The sequence below is a fragment of the Perognathus longimembris genome, chromosome 11 (genome assembly GCF_023159225.1).
Source record: "Perognathus longimembris pacificus isolate PPM17 chromosome 11, ASM2315922v1, whole genome shotgun sequence".
NCBI classification, from domain to species: Eukaryota; Metazoa; Chordata; class Mammalia; order Rodentia; family Heteromyidae; genus Perognathus; species Perognathus longimembris.
Genome location: NC_063171.1, coordinates 27506993 through 27530652, shown reverse-complemented (window position 1 = coordinate 27530652; position 23660 = coordinate 27506993). Strand labels below are relative to the sequence as shown.

At 40.7% G+C, this 23660-nt stretch overlaps 1 long non-coding RNA gene across 1 annotated transcript; it reads right to left on the bottom strand.

Annotated features, from left to right (window-relative positions):
* Window positions 1–889: 889 nt before the first annotated feature.
* LOC125360265 lies at window positions 890–1548 on the bottom strand. Its single transcript, XR_007212671.1, has 2 exons — window positions 1460–1548; window positions 890–979 (listed from the first exon to the last, which is right to left on the bottom strand). It is a non-coding gene; the product is annotated as an uncharacterized LOC125360265 (long non-coding RNA).
* Window positions 1549–23660: the final 22112 nt, after the last annotated feature.

Below are 23660 nucleotides of genomic sequence, written 5' to 3'. Positions count from 1 at the left end.
ATCGGACTCCACTATGCCTATACTTCTAGTTCATTCCTTTCTGATAGGCCCATTTTTCAGCTTCCTACTTGAACTCATAACACCTTGTGGTTCTTTCCTAGCTTTGTTCATCGTTGTTCTTAATTCAGTGCTCTAGAGATGGAAAAAAATCTTCTTAACTCTTCTCCTGAGTGGGAGGTGGGGGCCACGGGTGAATGAGAGAACTCCTGCCTCAGCCCACAGGCCAAACATCAACTAAGCCACTGGAGCCTTTTCTTTTGATCTCGTCCCTTGTGGGGTGTTTCCCCAGCTCACATTTGCTGAGCAGTGATTTCCACAGCAGATAGGAGGCCTCTGAGCATCTGTGTTTCCCTCACATTGCCAGCTTTTACTTTTTGTTTAATCAGGCAACCCTGTGGGGGTGGAATCTCCTTCTTTGCTCCATCATCAGACAATCTGAGGACGTTTGCAGAGTCTCGTCAGTGCATTAGGGGACTCTGGAGCTGAAGAATGGATGGGTGTTTTCTGGGTGAGCTGTGCAAGCTGAGCTATTTTCTCTTTGTGAGGACTCCCCGGATTTGGGGGAGAAGAGAAAGTTGCTCTTTTCTGCTAACCTTGAAATTTTGTGTTGAAACACCTGAGGAATGCCTAACAAAGCAATCCAGTGGTGAAATGTGATTCTGTATCCAGCCCCCACCCTAGCCACACATCCATTGATTCCAGATTGATCCAGCAAGTGAGACAGGCTGGTTGGGGCAGATGAGATACAGTGATAGCGCGGGGACAACCACAGGAAGGCGATACAAGAGGAACAACAACAACAACAAAAAGCTACGGCTTCACATGGCATGTTGAAAGTGATTACAACAGTGATATAACACTCATTTCCATAACATGGAGTTCATTTCACTTAGCATCATCTTATGTGTTCATAAGGGCATAGCTATTGGGCTCTTGCGATCGTCTGTTATGACTAGCCTAACCCTGTACTAAATATTCCCTATGAAGAAAACCATAGAGTCCATGTTTCTTTGGGTCTGGCTCAGTTCTCAAACTTGTTACCTCCTCCTCCTCATTTTTTCCCACCTTCCCTCCTCCCCAATTCCCCCACCCTGAGTTATACAGTTAATTTACAGCATATTATCTTGTAAGTATTGCTGCTGCATTGGTTCACCTTTTACCCTTTGTCTCTCAGTTTTGATGTTCCCCTTCCCTTCTCTAGTTCTGATAAACAATACAATATCCAGGGTACCAAAATCAGTTATAGTGCCATCAGGGGTAAAACCATGGGGAAGAAAGACAAAAGAAAAAGGCATGATTTCACATGGTACATTGGTAATGACAACAATGATAAACCACTTATTTCCATAATTTAGAGTTCATTTCTCTTAACATCATCTTACAGTATCATATATGCACATAGCTACTGAGCTATTGTGATCATCTGCTAGGACAGCCCTAGACATATACTAATTATTACCAATGAGGGAAACCATAGAGTCTATGTTTCTTTGGGTCTGGCTCACTTCACTTAGCCTTATTTTTTCCCCAAGTCTTTCCATTTTCTTATGAATGGAGTGATGCCATTCTTTCTGATAAAGGCATAAAATTCCATTGTGTATATTTACCACAATTTCTTGATCATCTACTGAGTTGATTCCATATTTTAGCTATGGTAAGTTGTGCTGCAATGAACATGGTTATGCTGGTAGCTTTAGTATGTTCTTATTGTTATCCTTTGGGTAAATGCCCAAAAGTGGGGTTGCTGGGTCATAGGGGAGCTCTATGTTTAACTTTTGAGGAACTTCCATACTGCTTTCCAGAGTAGTTGAACAAGTTTACACTCCCACCAACAGTGTAGTAGTATTCCATTTTGGCCACATCCCTGCCAGCATCTGTTTTTATTAGTTTTCTTGATAATAGCCATTCTTACTTGGGTGAGGTAGAATTGCAATATTGTTTAGATTTACATTTATTTCATGGCCAGAGATGTTGAGTACTTCTTCCTGTGTCTACTGGCCATTCTCATTTCCTCTTCAGAGAAGTCTCTCTTTAAGTCTTTAGCCCACTTATTAAGGGGACAGTTGTTTCTTTGAGGATTTGTTTTGGGGGAGCTTAATTTTTTGTGTTCTATGTATATTTTAGATATGAGGCCTTTGTTGTATGGCTGGTAAAGATCTTCTTCCAGTCTGAGGGCTTTCTATTTACCTTGCAAGCCATGTCCTTTGCCATGCAGAAGCTCTGCAGTTTGATGCAATCCCAATTGTCCAGCCTTTCTTTGATTTTTTATGTTTCTGGGTCTTTATTAAGAAAGTTTTAACCTGTGCCAAGGAGCCCAGGTGTTTCTCCTATTCTGTCCTGCAATGTTTTCAGGGTGTCTGCTTTTACCTTGAGGTCTTTAATCCATTTGGAATTGATTCTGGTGCAGGGTGATACATAAGTATCTAACTTTTTTTTTTAACAGATGTTTAATCAATATTCCCAGCACCATTTGTTGAAGAGGCTGTCTCTCACATCCTAAACCCCTAACTCTTTACCATAGCCCACACAGCTTGGCCTTTAGATGTGGCTCTGTTTACCTTTCCAACCTCATCTTGTACCCGCTTCCCCTTTACTCACTTCAATCCAGCCACAGTGACCCCTTCAGTTTCTGGAACTCTGATGCTCCAACCTCAGAACCTTTGCAAATGTTCTTTCTTCTTGGAATTCTTCTTTTTATTTGTGTGCTCTTTACAGGCCCTATTTCTTCTTACCCTTTTGTTCTTAGTCTGTCTTCTCAGAAATATCTTCTAAAATACTAATAAGAACTCCCACTGTTTTCCAGTACTTTACCGTGGTGTTCTTTTACTTCATGAATTTAACAATAATTTTTGAATGTCATTTTGCTTTACTGTGTATTGTAGGTCTTTCCCCTTTCCTCTCTTCTCCTCCCCTCCCTTCTCCTGAGCTCAACTCTCCTACTCCCCCCTTCCCTCTCCCCCCTCCTACTTCCCTCTTCATGAGATAACTGAACCTCTCTTTGTGTCATCCTCCCCTCCCCTCCTCCACTCCCTCCCCTCCCTTTCCTTCCTTTTCCCTCTCTCCCCCTCCCCTACCTTCCCCTCTTCTCTCCTCCCTTCCCTTACCCTCTTCCCTCCTTTCTTTTTCACTCCCTTTCTCCTTCCTTCCTTCCTTCCTTCCTTCCTTCCTTCCTTCCTTCCTTCCTTCCTTCCCTCCCCAATTTTCCCTCTCTCCTCTCTCATTTCTCCTCTCCCCTCTCTACTCTGTACATTCCTTTCCTTTCTAGTCTCATTTTAAAGTGTTGTGCTGGCTGGAATTATAGCCCAATCTCTAGTGCCCCCCCCCATGTTTGTTATGGTTAGCTAAAACTCCCAAACCTCTTTCATATAATTTGAAGCAAAAAGCATTCTGTCATTGTGTTTAGTCTTCCTATATTTTTTTGTGTGTAAAAGGCATCTACAGCCTGAGCCTCTCTCCATTGTCACTCTCTCCTCTCCCCTTCCCCTTCCCTTTCCCCTGTGACTTTAATCCCCAAGAGGAAATGTCCATTATTTAGAACCCATTGAGGAAATGAGTAGGTAAAGTATGCCTTTGATCTCCCAGAAGGTCCAGGGCAGAGTTAAAGTTATGACATTCAGCTTTCCTTATTCTTTACCAGGAACTGAGAAAACTGATCACTTCCTCTCAATGCCAGTGAGTCAGGCCCAAATCAACCCTTGGTGTGTGGAGATAACATAGACTTCTTTGAGGATGAAAGCTCCAGGAGTCTCATTGCTGATTTGAAGTGATCCACATGGGTTCAGAGGTCTCTCTAGCTCTTCCTTCCTTCCTTCCTTCCTTCCTTCCTTCCTTTCTTTCTTTCTTTCTTTCTTTCTTTCTTTCTTTCTTTCTTTCTTTCTTTCTTTCTTTCTTTCTTTCTTTCTTTCTTTCTCTCGTGCTGATACTGGTGATACTTCTCATTGCTTAGTGTTTTCACTCAAGGCTGGCACTCTACTTCTTGAGCCACAGCTCTACTTCCAGCATTTCAGCAATTAATTGGAAATAAGAGTCTCACCAACTTTCCTGCCTGGACTAGCTTTAAGCCTAGATCCTTAGATCTTAGCCCCCTGAATAGCTTGGATCCCAGGCATGAGCCTCCAGGCTTGATTCCTTTGATTTTGATGGGAAATCTTCAGGAAGCTCAAAATGTTTCATTGGGTTCCATGGCTTCTACTAGGTAAGTGACCAGGTTGTGGGGATGGTTGGGGGGAGGGTGGGTGAGGATGGGAGAAGGAGGAAGAGAGGAGGGAGTGCATGGAGATGACATTAATTTTTACAAACCAGCTGCTGGTTGTAGGAGTAACACTCTAAAAGGTGAAGTTCCTGTGGTTCATGAATATTTACATAACTGCTAATTAATAATTGGGAGAACTGAATCATCAGAATGTCCTGGGGGCTGGTTATTTCTATAAAGTTGATGGAATCTTGTGGTGGGCACAATTTGCATGGGCTGCTATAAGAAAACAACTGGTAACATCTGGGGCAGAAGCCCCTTCATTTCTACCTGTTGATTAAGATTGCTGTGTTCATGAACATTGGAAACTTCAGAAAACTAATAGGAGTTAGATAGGGGAAGTAGAAACCTTTACTTTTCCTTTCCTAGGATGGCAGATAATGAGGACAATGTCTGAGTGGAAGTACTTATGATGCTGTGTAAAGCAATTAAAGCAATTTTTTCAGGATTCTCCCACTCCCTCTTCCAGAAATTGTTTTATTTAAATCTGTAGTTTTCAAGAATGTATAATACAATGTAGAACAAAATACTGTCACAGAGACTTGTTTGTAGGGTATGGAGGTGGTTTTCTACTCAAACTGGAGTGATAAAATCAATATAAGCAAGGATACTTAGCTCCTGGTTGCCTTAGTAAAATAACAAACCTCTGAAAATAGAAACACAGTTTTTGTTATTTAGTAAAGGGAACCATGCAATCCACTTGGAGTACATTTTCTTGGAACTGAATTTCTAAGAGAAACTAGCACACTGAGTTTCCTTGTAAGGGCCAGTAATAAAAAAAAAAGTAGACCATGTCTGAAGATTATCCTGGATGTTTCTATGGGCAGCTGTCTCTTATACCTATGTATAATCATTTGAAATCCAAGGGCATATAATACTAAATTGTCCTTACTAGAAGAATTCACGTGGGGAGCAAAGCTAGTAGGTTATTTAAAGATGATCTATTTGGACACAACTATAGGCCTTTGTGAAGTTGATGCTGAAGAGATTTGTGCTGTGAATCTCTTTAAAATAACTGTCCACATTCACAAGAGAAGAAATATGGCCTGTTCTGTGTTAGAATTAGTGAAACAAAAAGATGTAGTTTGGTTCATTCTAAGTTCATAGTCTTCCTATGGTCTGTCCGTGGGCTCCTACCAGTTAATAAGAAATGATAAACATCTTTGTGTGCTTTTGTCAGGAATTGGGTAAGACAATACAGATCCTTCTCAACTTCTACGGGGTCATGTCCTTGAGAAATGATCACAAGTTGAAAATATGGAGAGTGAAAACTGCATTGAATTTACTTAATGAATCACACACAATAACTTAACAAAGCAGTGCATTGCTCATAGCTGGTGCTCTGTCCTTTGAGCCACACCTGCAGTTCTTACTGTAGAGAATCTTGAGTCTGTGTACCTGAGTGGGAGCTACATCCCTGTGGATCCTAGCATGGGAGAGGGCACTGTACCTTATAGTGCTATCCTGGGAAAGATACAACTTCAGAATACAAAGAACAGTCTCCTTAGAATGAATGCACTTATTTATTTAAAAATCCATTTATTTATTTATTTATTTATTTGACTCCCTTTTAAGACAGCTTACCTTGAAGAAAAGGAAAACCTTAAATGACTCCTGCTAATATAGAGCACACCCCTTTCTATTTGTTCCATTTTGACAAGAAGGAGAACAAATCCCTCTCATGCACAGATACTAACACTGCCCTGTGATTCAGGGATTTAGGTATCTGGCCAAGCATCAAGCTAAGTGTTTCCTGATTCTATCCCAGTATTCACTATATCATATAATTGAGAAAACTCATAACTTTCCTGCTGACTCTGGAGAAGTGAGGAGACTAGCATCAATTAGCTGTGAAAAGGGGTTCCATTCTGACATGTCCATATACTTCTATGATTACCTTAATCAGAAGACTCACTGACTCCATCACTCCTTCTCCCTTCTCCCACTTTCAAACTAATTTTTAACAAGCTTCATTGTCCCATTTCATGACATCTCTTTAAGGCCCCGAAAATACCAAGCAACAATAAAAGAATCTTTTCTTATCCAGTTATCTTTGTACTCATATTCCATATCTCCAGATCAGAAATCAGTCTTCCTTAAGTGTGATATAAAAGCAAAACAGAATTATGTAGGGATGGCACTATTGAAACATGCAAAAACAAGACAGAAGTAAACCAATACTCTCTTTCTAATACCACACAGAATCGAATTTTAAAAGACAATACTAGTCTTTGAAAATTTTTGTCATCTATTTGAAGCTGAAGTAAGTCCCATCTATAGAGATTCTCTTTCACCTACAAAGTGAACACCGGGAAGCCACACAGTGCTGAATTCCCCTTCAACATTCAGTTTGCCATATTATTAGACATGGAGGCTTGGCTCCATCACATAAAAAACATTTTTATTGATGTCAGTTCAAAGCTGGCTATAGGGCAGTGAACTCAAACACTGACTATGTTCTTGGTTTTCTCAAGCCCATTATGTTGTAATTGAAAGAGTCCTAAGTTTGGAAGAAATAATGTATGTCAAAATGATGATGATTTCTTTCCATCTGCTTTCATGATTTTTGAGGATGGACCCTTTATACCAGGAATTTGTCATTCTGCATTACCTTGCTAACCTTCTGCTATTTTTTGTGGATTCCATAATACAATATCATTTCAAAGTATACAGTACCTTGAATCTCTGCTTACAGAATTCATGTTTTCACATAGGCTGCCAGAGACATTTAGATGTCAACCAGTATCTCTCTTCCTATATGAAGATCATGCAAATGTCTCTATAAAAGTGGGTGTTTGTCCATATTTTAATAGTTTCCCAGAGTTGCTAAAATTGTGCCTGGTTTGCTTTTCTTTTTATACATTTCATTTTCTTGAAGAAGTTAATACATTATCTTCCCAATGGGGGCAACGTTTTGCCCTGCAGCAGTGTGGTGAATCCTCTATTCCTGATTACTGCCTGGCTTCCATTTCTTCCTTATGCTCTCTGTGTTCTTACGCTTCTTTCTTATGCTCTGTGTGCTCTTGATTGCCACTTCACCCCCGATGAGCTGGATTTGGTTGGGCTGGAGTTGGAATATTGCAAAAAGAGCAGAGCATGATGCTTGTATAAATATATGCCTCTTGAGGAGAGAAGGCTGTAGAGAGAAAGTGCAAAGAACAGCTATATATTGTTGACCCAAATGAAGTCCAAGGGCCTCTGCTGGCCAGAACAAGGGAGGGGACTTTCCCTTCTCTGTTTGCCGATACCTAGAACTCTGTACCTAATCCAGCGAGGCCCACACAGGAGCATCCTGGATAAAGTGTATCAGGTATGGTGAGAATGAACAAGACACCGGGAGGTATTTTAAGTCTTTGTGTAGGTGGAGTGTTTAAGGAAATGGGGAAGATTAGAATACTGGAACATCCTACACCATCTTTCAGTGACAAAGGGATTATGAGAAAAGAGGATTTCGGTTTGCTCCCATGTGATCCCAGAAGCAAAATCAGGGCCCCTACATTTCACATAGTGAGATTTATCTTAAATTGAAGGGAAAAAATTTAGCCAAGTAGAATTCTCTGTGCACAAAATACTTTACACATTTGGGAGGTGATCAGTTTCTTTTCAGAAGGTATTTAAGCATAAACAGGACAGCAACATAAAGAAAGGAAAATTTGTTTCATTATCTAAAACCAAATAGAACCATCAATCCAGGAATATGTGCCCAAAAGATTCCTTCTCACCGGGCTGGGGATATGGCCTAGTGGCAAGAGTGCCTGCCTCATATACATGAGGCCCTGGGTTCGATTCCCCAGCACCACATATACAGAAAATGGCCAGAAGTGGCGCTGTGGCTCAAGCGGCAGAGTGCTAGCCTTGAGCAAAAAGAGGCCAGGGACAGTGCTCAGGCCCCGAGTCCAAGCCCCAGGACTGGCCAAATAAAAACAAAAACAAACAAAGATTCCTTCTCACCAAGAAAGATGACCGTATAAGTCACTTATGCTCTTTGAAGTTCAATTCCATATTCTCTATGATGTGATCTCTATGATAGAAACATTCTGCCTCACTCCCTTCAAGTGTATTATTCAAGAAAATGTCTCATTATCACCCTGACCTTTTCTATCTTCAAAACAGTCCCCACTCCATAGCACCCTCCTTGTACAAGGCGCTGTAGTTAATGGAATTTGAAAGGTATACCCCAACAGCTGGGCTTTTAATGTGGGTTATAAAAAAAAATCATGGCTTTCTTATTGACTAATGGCAATTGTGTTTTTCAATTATTGTGTTTGGTTTTCTGTTTGCACCATTTCAGCAAGACCAGTTTGATTATTTCACACCTAAATTTTCTGTTCTAAGCTGGGAGATTTGGTTTGAGGCAACTCAATGGTATAATCAGCTTTATAGACATTAGCGCCCATTGATCAACAGAAGCAAGACATGGTGGGAGAAAGGTGGTGTATGTTCTTTTCTTGAAGATCATCGCCTTTGGTGAGACAGCTTAACCTCCTGGGCCTTTATCTCTTTAACAACCACAACAAAAAGGGGGAGACTAGAAGGTTGAACTGACTTCTGAGGCTGCACCTGGGTTGATTCTGTGCACTTAAGAAGGTGTCCATGTCTGTCTTGTTATTTTACATTCCGCACTGCCCACACTGCTGATAGTAACTCCTCTCTACTTCCAGGGAGAAAGCTGGGTAGCAAATACGAATACAGCCCAGTTGTAGTGTCAGCAGGGAGGGGTTGGGAGGGAGATGGGGTGGAACTGAAGCTGTTGTTCAGGTCAGCTGCCTTTCCTGCTATGCATGAATTAAACTACTTAACGTGCTGTAGTAACCATTCCTGAGCAAGTACCACCCAACCTATTGAAGGAGTTAAGTAAGAGACTAGTAGACTTTTGGAACCACCCTCAGCCGAATCTAAAGCCCAGAAAAGGCTCTCTCTCTCTCTCTCTCTCTCTCTCTCTCTCTCTCTCTCTCTCTCTCTCTCTCTCTCTCTCTCTCTCTCTCTCTCTCTCTCTCTCTCTTTCTCTCTCAGCATAATCTGGAATACCATTTCGAGTTTTCGTTTATTTTCCCCTTCAGTACTAGGGGATGAACCCAGGGCCTCACAGTTGCTAGGCAGCACTCTACCCACTGAAGTTATTTCTCATCTCTTGTGCCTCCCTAACAGGCTTTCCTAGCCCCACTCATCTCTCCCTTGCTTAGATTCTGTCATGTGATGGAAAAAGGCAGAGGAGAGAGAGGCAGAGAGAGCTCTCTGGGGAGACCTAAAGTGCAAACAGAAAACCAAACACAATAATTGAAAAACATAATTGTCATTAGTCAATAAGAAAGCTATGTTTTTTTTAAACCCACATCAAAAGCCCAGCTGTTGGGGTATACCTTTCAAATTCCATTAACTACAGCGCTTTGTACAAGGAGAGTGCTATGGAGTGGGGGTGTTTTTGAAGATAGAAAAGGTCAGGGTGATAATGAAACATTTTCTTGAATAATACACTTGAAGGGAGTGAGGCAGAATGTTTCTATCATAGAGAATATGGAATTGAACTTCAACGAGCATAAGGGACTTCACGCGGGCCACTTTCTTGGTGAGAAAGAATCTTTTGGGCACATATTCCTGGATTGCTTGTTCTATTTGATTTTAGGTAATGGAACAAATTTTCCTTTCTGTGAAAAAATACTTTGATTAGAGTTTCTTTTTCCCTTCCTCACTCCCTTCTCCAGCCTCCTCTTCTTCCCTCCTCAATCTCTTCTTCTCTCCCTCCCTCCTTCCCTCCCTTCTTTTTTTTTTTTTTTTTTTTTTTTGGCCAGTCCTGGGGCTTGGACTCAGGGCCTGAGCACTGTCCCTGGCTTCTTTTTGCTCAAGGCTAGCACTCTGACACTTAAGCCACAGCGCCACTTCTGGCCATTTTCTGTATATGTGGTGCTGGGGAATTGAACACAGGGCCTCATGTATATGAGGCAAGCACTCGTGCCACTAGGCCATATCCCCAGCCCCCTTCCCTCCCTTCTTCTCTCATTCATTCTCTTCCTTCAATCCTTCCTTCCCTCCTCCTCTTCTCCATCTCTTCTTCACTCCCTCCCTTCTTCCTTCCATCTTTTCCTCCCTATCCATTCCTTTTCTCCCTTCTTTTCCCCTCCCCTTCTTTTTTTCCATTCTTCTCTCCTTTTCTTCTTTCCTCCCTCCCTCTTCCTTCCTTTCTTTCCAACATGAATTAATGTTTGCATTTCTACCTTAGAAAAGTGTAAAGGTTTTTTGTTTTGTTTTGTTTTGTTTTGCAGGTTTAGCTAAGGTGAAATGGGCAGAGGGCAATTTGATCAGTTGCGTGTGGTGAGCACTGGGGGCTCTGAATGTTCCATCCTCCCAGATTCTGTGTGAGAGGACAGCTGGAGTAGTTCCAAAATGATGACACTAACTTGAACGACTGTGCTTGGTTTGTGATGGACCTGCCTTCTGGCAGGTGTGTGCCACACAGTGTGGTTATGTTGCCACATTGTCATGATCTTTGCATTGACACTTCTTTTCCTGATAATATGAATGACCTGACAAATCTGTGTGATATCAGCAGAGCTCCTGGAATATTTCTAAGCGCAAAACAAACAAACAAACACTTTCTGGAAACAACTAATCCATTGCTAGGCGGGGGAATCATTCTAATGGACCTAGCATCACTTTAGCACTCTTGTGGATCTATGCTGAGGTGGGGTTATTGAAGGGGGGGGTTGTAGGATGCAGCTCCTAGCTATAGGAAATAGACATTTTCCTCTGGGGGAGGGGTCATTATGAAGAAAATCATTTGTGGCTAATAGTTAAGATTTGGAGATCAGATGGCTCTGGATCAATTTTATCCTCACAAGTGGTATACTTTGAGCAATTTTCCAAGTCCTGGTTTTCTTTTTCTTAAAGTTAATTTTATCTTTAAGGTGATGTAGAGAGGGGTTACAGTTACATACGTAGGGAGTGAATGCATTTTCCTCCCACTTTCCCTCCCCGCCAACTCCTGCTCCAAGTTGTAAAGCTCATTTCCAACATATTTTCTTGTGAGTATCACTGTTGCATTGGTTTGCCCTTTGTCCTTTGTCTCACCATTTTGTTGTTCCCCTTTCCTTCCCTATTCAGATAAATGTATATAATATCCAGTATACCAAAATCAAAAACAGTGACAACAGGGGATAAACCACAGAAAAACAACAACAATGAAACAGAGAAGAAATAACTTTACACAGTAGATTAAAAACAACAACAGCAAGGAAAAACCTCGTTTCCATATCTTGGAGTTTATTTCGATTAGTATCATTTTATATGATCATACATATATAGCTATTGAGATATTGTGATCCTCTGCTAGGACTGTCCTAGACATATACTAATAAATACCAATGAGGGAAACCATGAAGCCCATATTTCTTTGGGTCTTGCTTATTTCGCTTAATATGCAAATCCTGGTTTTCTTATTCATATAACAAGTACTAGCACCAAGACGTAGCACTACTAATATTTATGTGTAACAGTTAAGAGGCCTTTGCTTCTGAGCTACAGAAAATATAACTTAAGCTAGTTTAAATTATACATGTCTATAAAGCTCAATGTAGCTTCAGGTATGACTTGATCTAGAAGTTCACAATATTATATGGCATCTAGTTTTATGGATCTCTTATGCTCTTGGCTGTGTTTTCATTCTTGTTTCTTTTCCTTTTGTGCTGGTCCTGGGGCTTATACTCAGGGCTGGGGCACTTTGCCTGAGGATTTTTTTTTGCCCATCCTGGGGCTTGGACTCAGGGCCTGAGCACTGGCCCTGGCTTCTCTCTGCTCAAGGCTAGCACTGTACCTCTTGTACTATAGCTCCACTTTCAGCTTTTTCTGTTTGGGTGGCACTAAGGAATCAAACTCAGGACTTCGTGCATGCTAGGCAAGCACTCTACTGCTAAGCCACATTCCCAGCCTCTCACTGAGCATTTTTGCTAAATGTTAGGGCTCTACCACTTGAGCCACAACTCCACTTTCAGCGTTTATGGAGGTTATTTGGAGAAAAAAATCTCATGTACTTTCCTGCTGGGATGGCTTCAAATCTTGATCCTCAGATCTCAGCATCCTAAGTAGCTATATTACCCCAACCACCAGCACCCAGCTCATTCTTGTTTTAAGCCCCACCCTTAGGCTGAATCAGGACAGCAACAGTGATACTTGAACTTACGTACTTATGAACTTATATAGTTATACAAATCGTGTAAGAGAGGCAATTCCTCTCGTGCAAATAACATGTTCCAGAAAGAAAGAAAAAAAAAAAGAGTGCCATCAGTCACCCAATATCAGTGCCCATAGGATTCATGTAAAGAGCTTAGCAAAGTGCCTGACCTTGCAAAGGACTAGATAATTATCTCTTTTTTTTCTGCTTTAGCAAGGCAGGAAAATTGAATTCTATCACACCATTGTCCTGTGCCCAAGATGTCCAGTGGGCTCAAGCAACCCACTCACTTCTTGACCATCAGGAGAACAGTTTGGATGAAATCACTGCTGAGCCACTTCTTCCTAAGTAAAATGGTCTTCTTTCTTTGGTACCCCAGGAAGCCACATTTTGATGGATCCTGTATCATGGTTGCATTTCATGACAAAAGATTTCAAAGTCAAATCAATCTGTATTTGACTTCTAGATCAGGGAATGCCGATTTTGGGGGAATTTGAGCTCTCTTTATGAGATAAAGAAAAGGGTCATACATAGTATCTTAGTTAACCAGGCTGGCTTAATGAAGACAAGTTGGAAGATGCACCAGTGGTGGAACAAACAACAGTGATTTACATTTAGGACTGCCTGTGACACCTTCATCTTTCATGCTAAACGCCTTAGCATTTGAGGAAGCTTCCTCCCCAGAAGGCTATAATGTCCACGCTTTATCATGTAAAACCCCACAGATCATGCCTCTCCTCCCCTAGCAGGCTGTAGTGTCCACCACATAGTAGGCTGCTGTGGGTCCATCCCTCTTTTCTTTCCTACCCTTGCACATACTTTTGGCTCACTGTCACCATCTAGTGGTATTTGTTGGTATTACTTCAGCTCAATAGAGAATTCCTCTTTAGAATACTGTTCTATTACTTTTATTTATTTTTATTATTTTAAAGTAGTACAAATTTGATGTGTTAATTTAAGATTCCCATGTATCTTGATCAGTTTTACCTGAGAACACAGTTTTGGATACTGAGATCTTGCCTTATTTCAGTTGTGCTAGAAAGTTCAAAAGAAACTTGTACTGAGAATAAGTACAGATTCTCCAATTCCCTTGCCATTTGGAAGTTTAATAATGAAGCAGGTATGGTATTGTACATCTGTAATCCCTGCCCTCAGGAGGCTGAGGTATGAGGGTCTTGAATTTGAGGCCAGCTTGGTCTATATAGTGAGATCCTGTCTCACAAAAGGAAGTGCCACATTACTGGATACTGGTGCCCCCTACCTATAACCCTAGCTATGCAAGGGGCTGAGATGCCAGGATTTTGGTTCAAAGCCCAGGCAGACAAATCCGTGGGACTCCAGCTAACCAACAAAAAGCCAGAATTGGAGGCATGGCTCCAGTGCCAATTGTGAACAAAAAAACCAAGTGAGATGACAGGCCAAGTACCAGCAGAACAAAGAAAATAACTGCCACAAATACCATTTAGTGGTTGTCAGTAAGAATTTTACTTGTTTAAAAAATCCAAATGCTGGCATTGTTTAGAAAATAGCTGATTTCTTCACAGGTGTTCTAAGGCTGAACCGGTGAAAGTTGCTTACTGAAACATTTTTGACTTGCGTGAATGTTTTACAGCTCCACATTTATAATAAATTCCAGAAGCAAATGGAAATGGAAAACACTTCCAATACTTCCAATACTTGATTTGGTCACTTGATTTGGTTATATAGTTAGGCATCTTTGGTTATCATAGTTAGTATCTTTAGGCCCTATGGAAAAAATTACCTACTATTGAGAACTTCTAATAACAGCAAAAAGAGAACTTTATTGAGAATGAAATGTTTCTCACCATTGTGAATGCTTGCACATGTTCTGGACACAAATGGCGGGCTAGTTGGGCACCTTTTGAATGACTGTTGGGATGACAGCACATTGGAGTGGATTCTCATAAAGAACAACACTGGCATCCTTCAAAGCACTAATAATTGCTCTGTGGAAGTGCAGATTTGTCGCAAAGGCATTTCCCCCAATATTTTCTCTCTGTAATTTTCAGATCAAATAATTGTTACTGGTTTGTACTCTTTTGTTTCATCTTTTTGCTGTCTTCTCCCTGAGTCCACCCATTGAATTGCATATTTCAGCTATTACCCTTCTCAGTCCTCAAATTCTCACTTGATTCTCTTTGTTTGTAGTTGTCCTTTCCTGACATTCACTTCAAGAATATTTACTTGTGGGGCTGGGGATATAGCCTAGTGGCAAGAGTGCCTGCCTCGGATACACGAGGCCCTAGGTTCGATTCCCCAGCACCACATATACAGAAAACGGCCAGAAGCGGCGCTGTGGCTCAAGTGGCAGAGTGCTAGCCTTGAGCGGGAAGAAGCCAGGGACAGTGCTCAGGCCCTGAGTCCAAGGCCCAGGACTGGCCAAAAAAAAAAAAAAAAAAAAAAAAAAAAAAAAAAAAAAAAGAATATTTACTTGTGGAAGCATGGAGGCAACAGAGCAACTGCTCTAAAATCTTTGCCTAATTCCAATGTCTAGGCCATCGCAAGATTAGTGTGTCAATTGGAGCTTCCTTAGTGTAGTAAGGTAAAAGGATTCCTTGCCAAATTATTTTGGATTTTCCAGGCATTTTGAGTACCATATTGCCCAAGTATTGTAGTTATGTTTGTAAGTAACTAATCCTCTTCACCTCAGATTACAAGATCTAACTCACTTTCTCTGGATGATAGTTCCAGTAAATAATGTTTTCAAGGGCGGGACTGTCACTTGGGTGCTGTCCCGTGTATGGGTCATTCAGAGATGATCCTAGGACTGGTAATTTTAGCCACCGAATTAAGAGATGTCCTTCTCCAGCTTTTTATCCTTTTCAGAACTTTCCTCACGCACTCTAACTTCCAGGGGCTTCTTTCCCTAGTGGCAGGACTAGAAAGAGAAGGTTTAGCTTAGTCTTCCGATTACTATATTATCAGTCATTCTCCACAGGTGGGAATGCCTGAGAAAGGCATAAAGGGATTTCTCCACACTCCGTGTACCACGGGGCTCTCTTTATCTGGCTTCTCTGGCCAGAAATTTGAGGGTTCTCTCAGTTGTTAGGTGCTGGACCCCTTGTGGCCACCATATTGTAGGTTCATGACTTGAGTATAGACTTGAAAGAAAAAATAGGAAGAAGAATCAGTGGAAATCCCATGGCCCTCCTGTTTGTCTCAGTCTTGTTTCTATGGCAACCTCCTGTGCCCGCCACCCAGTTCCATAGTGGAACCAATGTTGGGTCAAAGTAGGAACACAAAAGAAGGGGAAAGAACAACCAAGGAAACACCTGTATGTGGACTTTTCTTCAAGTTTAGTTTCCCCTCCTTAATGTATTCACATTCTTAACTGTTTGGAGTTCTTGGTACTTTTTGTGATCTGGTTATGACCTTTGGTTATACGTCATGTGTATACGGGCTATGGGTTTCTGTACCTTTGCCAGCCATGGAAGTCCTCTACCTCTTGCCATGTTTGTTGTAATTCTTCACTGTTAACAGTGCCTATCATCTAGGAAATTATAAGGAAATTTAGTTGGATGAAGGGATGAATGGATTGACAAAGGAAAGAAAAAAGGAAAGAAAGCAAAAGAGAAAAGTAAAGAAATAGAAATAATGGAATTAAAAATGGAATGGTGGTGTTTGCTGTACACCCATATGGCAGTTGTAGGTGTAATCCTACTTTTTGATCAGTAGATGGCAGTACAAGGCATTTACTTGAAAAATTATTTATTGTCAAAGTGATGTACAGAGGGGTTACAGTTTCATACGTAAGGCAGGGCATACATTTCTTATCAAACTTGTTACCTCCTCCTTCATCTCCCCTGCCCTGGCCTTTCCCCAAGGCATTTACTTTCTCAGAAAGTAAGATTGTTTAACCTTAACCTTTCCCCTTTCAGTGAGATGCCTGTGGGCACATAATTCAGCTTTCTGTGCCTTGACTTCCTCATCTGTGAAGTGGAGACTGAAAGTGTTAGTGATCTTTTGTACTGCAAAATAACCACAGTTAATAATGATAATAAAATTGCTAAAAAGCACTGTCATCATAAAAAATTAATATGTTGATGAGGTGATGCATATGCTAGTTTAATTGGTTTGTTCTACCATAAATACATAAGTCCAAGTGTCACATTATATCCTAAAAATATACACAATTACATATGTATACAATAGATGCATAGAGATGTGTCTATACACATATATGCATATACATTTCATAGAGCTCTTTTGAAGATTATATAAAAGGTCTGCCTTTTAGAAGCAGAAGATAAACAAATGTGCATTGGTGATTGTTTCTTTGATATAAATGTTGGCATTGCATTTTTATTTTAGATAAGGTCTGCTATGTAGCCTTAGGATGACTTTGAACTCATGATCCTCCTGTCTCAGCCTACCATGTACAGAGTTTATGGGCATACACAACCATGCCAGTTTTACATTAATTTCTTAAGACTAGGTATGGACAAAATTATGACAACAGCAAGCTGGCCTCAAGAATTCCATTTTCATTTATCCCATAGTGTGGGCCATGGTCCATTTATATCTGAGATCTGTTTCCTTTTTAGTCTAATTTTCTTCTTAGTCTTCTCAAGGGCTCTTAGAAAAGAACTAGGTTCTTCTGAGTCAGCTGTCTCTCCTGTGTAAGTAGTAGGGCTTAGAGAAGCAGGAGAGGGCTTAGGGGTCATCCTGCAAATCCTAGCTGCTGGCATCTTCTGGGAGAGGCCAGTGTTTGTGGATGCTTATGTACTGGCATCCAGGTCTCACTCTTTATGTGAGGGGTGACTCAGTGGCATCTCTAGTGTTCTGTTTGGTTGTGGATTATCACTAGGTGGCAGCAGAATGTTGTCAAAAGAAATCCCAACGATGCTCACTCACCTCTGGAGAATTGGAAAGATGAAAAAATAGTTCTTATTCTGAAAGCAACTCATTGGGAGTTGGCAAGTCAAGTCCCAGTATGAATTCAACAATAACATCCCTAGCTACAGATCAGCAGAGGGGGAGAGACCTGTGAGTCAAAGAGAGGGGACCCAGGGCAAAGGGTTTCCCGGGATGACAAACCAGCCTCACTGCCTGGAGAACTCAGCCAGGGTAATGGGAAGTGAGCCGCATGGAGATGGTTACCTGGAAGTTCAGCCAGGAATGTTAGGTGTCAGGTCAACTCTATCTGTGGCCTTTATGGCTTAATTGGAGAATCCTGAATATATTATCTTTCACAGTTCATCCAAGTTTCTCCAGTGTATCTGCGTCACTTGACCTCAGCACCTGGATTCCATTGCTGAGATTTTTGTGCTCAAGGTTAGTGCTCTACCACTTGAGCCACAGCTGCACTTGCACTTTGTTAATTGGAGATAAGAGTCTCATGGACTTTCCTGCCAGGACAGGCTTCAAATCATGATCTTCAGATCTTCTGAGTAGCTAGTTTTTAATCTCTAAAAGATCTCTATCCAGATACATAACAACCTCAACTTAAGAGACAAAGTAGTCACTCTTGTTGACAGATTCTACTAGTTTATGCTACTTGGGAGTATGAATTGTCCCAAGGAGAGAATGGGAAACAGAAATGAACTGAGTCATACATGGGTGTGTGATGACAGTGATGGGCTAGGGATGTAACAGTCTATGCTACAAGCTTGGGGTTTAAAGCAAAGCAGATTTTGACAGGAAGGCGCTGGCCTGGCTCCATCAGCTAGCCAGCACTCAGGGCGGGGCCTTGGTGTTTTCCTCTTGAATAGAAACCATTTCATAGAGGACCAACATCTGTCAAGGCCATTCCCTATGAATCTGGAGAAGCAAGAGAGGACAAAAGCACATTTGAAAATTATCTCTGAGCACATAATAATAAAAAGAAACAAGGGCATCATCTAAAAAGTAATGACAAAAATGACCAACTATGTCATTATCCTTGTGAACGTAGGAGATAGTGCCTGCTTCCCCAACCTTGTCTCTATGTAATGATCATTACGATACCCTGTTAGAGTCCTGGCAGTGCCCAATCCAGAGCCAAACCCCACTTCTTCAATCCCAAGTCACTTGACACAAATGATTAGACATAGGATGAATGTGAGGAAAGAAAGAGACCAGAAAAGGAAAAGGTCAGCGAGAAAAAAAACAAAAACCTTTCTGCTTGACCACAGGATCTTGAGAGGACTCTCTTTCAATGTGTTCAGTAACCAGAAGCCAAGGCCCCTGCCGGCACTGGACTTTTTGTCTGTAACCCCAAGTCTTTGCTTTTAGGAAAGTAGCCAGTGGGTGCTCTCCAAGGCTGGCTGCGGGATGGGGAAGGGCTGTATTCAGCGCTGGCTCTTCTTCCTGAGCAGCTGACTTAGGCTGATGTGGTTTTGTGGTTTGGCAGTGAGCAGCGTTGTTCCTGTGGGCCTAGTACTTTCGGTTTCTGAGAGTGAGTCACATTAACTTTCCTCTGAGGAGCAAGAATGACCCTTGCTCAAAAGGCCTTTATGGCTAGGAAAAAACAAAACAAAACAAAATACCAGAGGCCATCAGTACTAGGATGTCTATCTACCAGTGCAGACAACTATATGATGTAGCTTCTGGAGATTTGTATCACTTCTCTAAACAAAGTAAATGAGGAAGAAGCATTTGGTTGCAAACCTTTGAATGTTTGGCAAAGATTGAGGCATGTCCTACTCACACTCAACATTTAGATGATGGCAGAAGATCTTGGGATCTAGAAATGGACTTTAATTAATTTTTGGTTTGGTCACCTCATCCATGATGGGAAAATTTCCAAGAAGATCATTTACTCTCATTATATCTTTAATTCTCCTATCTATTTTAGAACTTGTGACATTGCACCATTCATCCTGGCCCTAAGAAATCTTGGCCAACTATTGAGAATAAAAGTGGAAGTGAGTAAAGAATCAGCCAGTAGACAAGGATTTCTTGATTTTGCTTCATGAAAACCTGGCGAGTCGAGATGGACTCATCTTCTTCTGTTGCCCTTGACAAGTATTGTTAGTTAATTGTCTTTTTACATGCTGAGCTGGGATATCATCTCAACACTTACCACAGGGTCATGGCAGGCCTGTGAGATGAAGCCTATTTGATATATGTGCTATAGACCCCAATTTAATTTTGCTCTATGGTACCAAGTAATGGAGTAGCTACTGTGAGTGGATTGCCATTCTTCCCTCAATATCATTCTGGATTTGGGAAAATGAGAAAAATGGAACTATTCTCCTTCTCCTCCTTTTCCTTTTCCTTCTCTGCCTCCTCCTTTCCTTCCTCCTTCCTTTCCTCCTCCTCCTTCTTTTTTTGTGCCAATACTGGAGCTTGAACTCAGGGCCTAGGTGCTGTCTTTGAGCTTTTTTACTCAAGGCTAGAACTCTACCACTTGAGCCACAACTCTACTTCTGGTTTTTTTAAAAAAGTGATCGTTAATGGGAAATAAGGCTCATACCTAGCTGTAATCCTTAGCTCTCAGCCTCCTGAGTAGCAAATCTGGGATTACAGGTGTGAGCCATCAACACCTGGATAAATGGATTTTTTTCTTAAATTCTCTATCCCTGATCCAATATGATTACCTATTGCCTTGCCAGTCATTTGGGTTAGGAAGACAATGATGGCAAGTGCTCAAGTGTGGAGAAAGATACATTAGCTAATTACAGAATCATCCAAGATACTTTGTACTTTATAAGGATCTGAAGATTGCTGCTACTTCAAATTTTCAAAGCAAGTTCCATTTCAACTATTTTTAGTTCCTATCTTGTCAGTTGGAAGTTGCTCTGAAGTAGGTGGTAGCATTGATGTGGGCACAATAGATTCCTTAGGGAAAATTAAACTGCTTGTATTTATGAGATTTAGCATGTGATGACTAAATCAGATGTGATGCTTTTTCTTTATAGTGTTGACATCATTGTACCTTAGCATCTGTTAAATATTTGTCCAATGGAGAGTCTTGGTTTTAATGAATAGGAGTGAATTCTATCTAGGTTCCATAGGCTTCAAGAAACAACGGAAAGGTCAGCACACTTAGATCAAGCTGCTCAGGAGCTGTGTTCTTTATTTTTTTCTCAAATTTTTATTATCAAACTGATGTACAGAGAGGTTACAGTATCATACATTGGGCATTGGATACATTTCTTGTACTGTTTGTTGCCTTGTCCCTCATGCCCCCCTCCCTCCCCCCCTTTCCCTCCCCCCCCCCATGTTCTTGTATCACCTTCCTATGGTTGTACCTACACTATCTCTGTAATCTTATCTGAGTATATTGGAAACCGTGTTTACTGGTATTGGAAGTAGGAAATTCAAAGGGAATACCAAATTTGAGAGACACAGGGTAAAAAAAGAGAAATAACTATAAAAGCAATACTTGCAAAAGGAGCTGTGTTCTTATGTGAATTAGTCTTCTTGATATGAGCCCTCTTGGCTATGGGAGAAGCCTATGTACCTTTTCTCAAAACACTATTTTAATATTTATTAAAGTACACATGATGACAAACAATTAATGCTAAATATAGTTATTTATATATAAAATAAAAATATCTCAAATAGATGCCATAGTATTCAGTGACATTAAGTGGTGATCTGATTATCAATGTGACTTCAATAAAGATGAACACAGTGTATCTTATACGTTCAACTCAGTGCCTTACAATATCTATAGTGATTGTAAAAACATGAAAACATCTCATCTGAATTGGTGACGCTCCAACAATTCCTATTGAAATTACTATTGAAATTATTTTATCCTCTATGCTCGTATTTGGAGGAAATACTAGATTTTCATTAGTAATTAGTGAAAATAATGATGTGCGTTGTTTCCATTCCATGCCATGCATTCCCTGGAATTCAATTTGCAGAGCAGATTTTGAGCCCCTTCCAGACTGTGAACTTCTTGGCAATTCATCCCTTCTTCATACGTGAGCTAATGTCATCTCCATTCATGTTCTAAATGCCTTCTTCTGGGTTGTTAGATCTCTGACTGTAAATAATGAACATTTTCCTTTATTCTGATCCTGTCATGAATCCAGGCGATAGATTCAAGCACTGAACAGGTTGCCATTCAGTACTGATGGTTTGGGGTTAGCTTTGCATGGAAAACCAAAGTGATTTTATTTTACAGTCATTATGTTTTGTTCCTCTTCCCAATCATATTCTTGGAACCAATGAGGGAGTCACCCTGGGGTTCTAACCCAGGACGTACCTGCTCTCCTAGACAATCACTTCCCAATAAGACTAGGTTATGCAGTAACACTTGCGTAATTAACCCTCTCTGAAAAAGGACCTAACCTCCTTACCAGGCAATCATGATTATTTTTTTTTACTGCTGTTGTTTTCCTGGCTTCATCAGGGAGTTCCATTGAAGCCCCCATTGTTTCATCTACAGCTGTTCAACTTCCTAGCTACCTATTATTTATTTCTTCATAATTGGATTAAATTTTCTTTGAACAACTTGCACTTAGTGATCAATGCAGGTATAGGAGGATACTGCTATTGAAGGATCTTTTTTCCTCTGATAAATGTAAGGGTTCCTTGTCTTTTCTAACAACTGACATATCTAGTACTTACATGGATCTTACAGCGGTGGTGCCTTTACCCTAATGCTCTATTTTACAACTTGGTGACTTCATTTTGTAGTCTAGAGAAAATGAAAATGGATATGACTTCTTAACTGATTGAAATTCCTTTTTCAACCTCCTTCCTGCCATCTTTATCTCATTATGAAATACAGAAAGTAAAGAAATACAATGTCAAATACCACAGTGTATCATTGTGGAAAAACTCCTCCAACTATTTGGTGTTCATAACAGTGTCAACAACCAAAAGCTCTTGCATTGTCCTGCTCTGAAACAAGTCTCACTGAGGCTTTGTAATCTCACAGCAGCTGTGAGGCCAAGTTGCTTCTAAATCAGAAAATTATACCTGTGATTTTGTTCTGTCCTGTTTTACTCCATTCATTCTAAAAACATTGTCTTTTTTTGGTTGCCAAGGTACAGAACTGATGCTGGCCAACTATGAGAGTTTAAACTCTGCAGGTTTTGAACTGTGAAGCACATTAGGAATTATTCTCTCCTCAAGAAATAAGGGAACTGCAGAACTGAAAACAGAAAGACTTGCTTAAACTCATTCATCAGTGGACTGCTTTCAGCACATCCAGCATGCTTGAATTTTTAAATCTAATTGACAAAAAAACAGGCAGAAACTTATTTTCATAATAAGTTTTGTCACTCTTCTGTGGTCTTCTTTTTCAAAAGAACTTTTTTCAGTATTTCTAAACCAAGCAATTTATTCAGTGGGAATTTCTTCCTGAAGAGCCAGCTATCAGTTCTACTTTGACAAACTGAGCTTAAGCTTGTTCTCAGTGGTCATTCTAGAGTATTTGGGACAGACTTTTGCTCTCTCTGAAAGTGTAATTCATTTCAGCCTGATTGTCTCTTTCCTTAAGACTTTCCTATGTATTTTTGTTAATTATTAACTGAGCAGGTGCCACTTGTAAGGTCATGTGTATATGTTCATTCAGAAGTTGGAATATGTATTTTGGCTATGCTTAAGGGCTTTTGATATGGATAGTTCCCTCCCCTTTGGAGTGGGGTCTATGGAATGTCTAGACATACTAAGTTGAAGCACTTCTGATACATATACTGCTTCTGAGATACATAACCTTATTGGAAGAAAAGCTGATCTACCTTTTTCCCTGCCTGTGTAAAAGTATATTCTGGCTCATTCTAGTAAATATGTGAGCACAAGATGAACTGAATTTTCACCTTTAAGGAATAACTGTGCAGCTCAGCATAATGTCTCAGGCCTGCAATCCTAGCTCCTCTGGAGGCAGAAACAGGAGGATAATGGTTTCAGGCAAGATCAAGCAAAGAATGAATGAAATCCCATCTAGGTCAACAATCTAGGCATGGTAGTTCTTGCCTGTGGTCCCAGCTACCTGGGAAGGAAAGATAGAAGGATTACAGTCTGAAGTCAGCCCCAGATTTAACACCCAAAAAAGAATAAGATGATATTTTAAAAATATTAGAACAAATTGGGTTGGAAACCCGAAGGTTCCTATGAGCGCTCTTGAGATCTAGTGTCTGATTCTCCACTAAGTACATGCCATTTTTTTAGCTGTCAGTGTGGGCCCCCAAGACTCAAACTGAAATTGTTTAACCACAACTCTGACTCTTCAGCCATGCTTTTCCATTCTCCAGCCAGACTTGTTAATTACCTCTACTCCCACACAAAAATCTTCTCTTTTTTTCCCCTTTTCTAGTTAGTGCCAGTAACTCCCCTCAC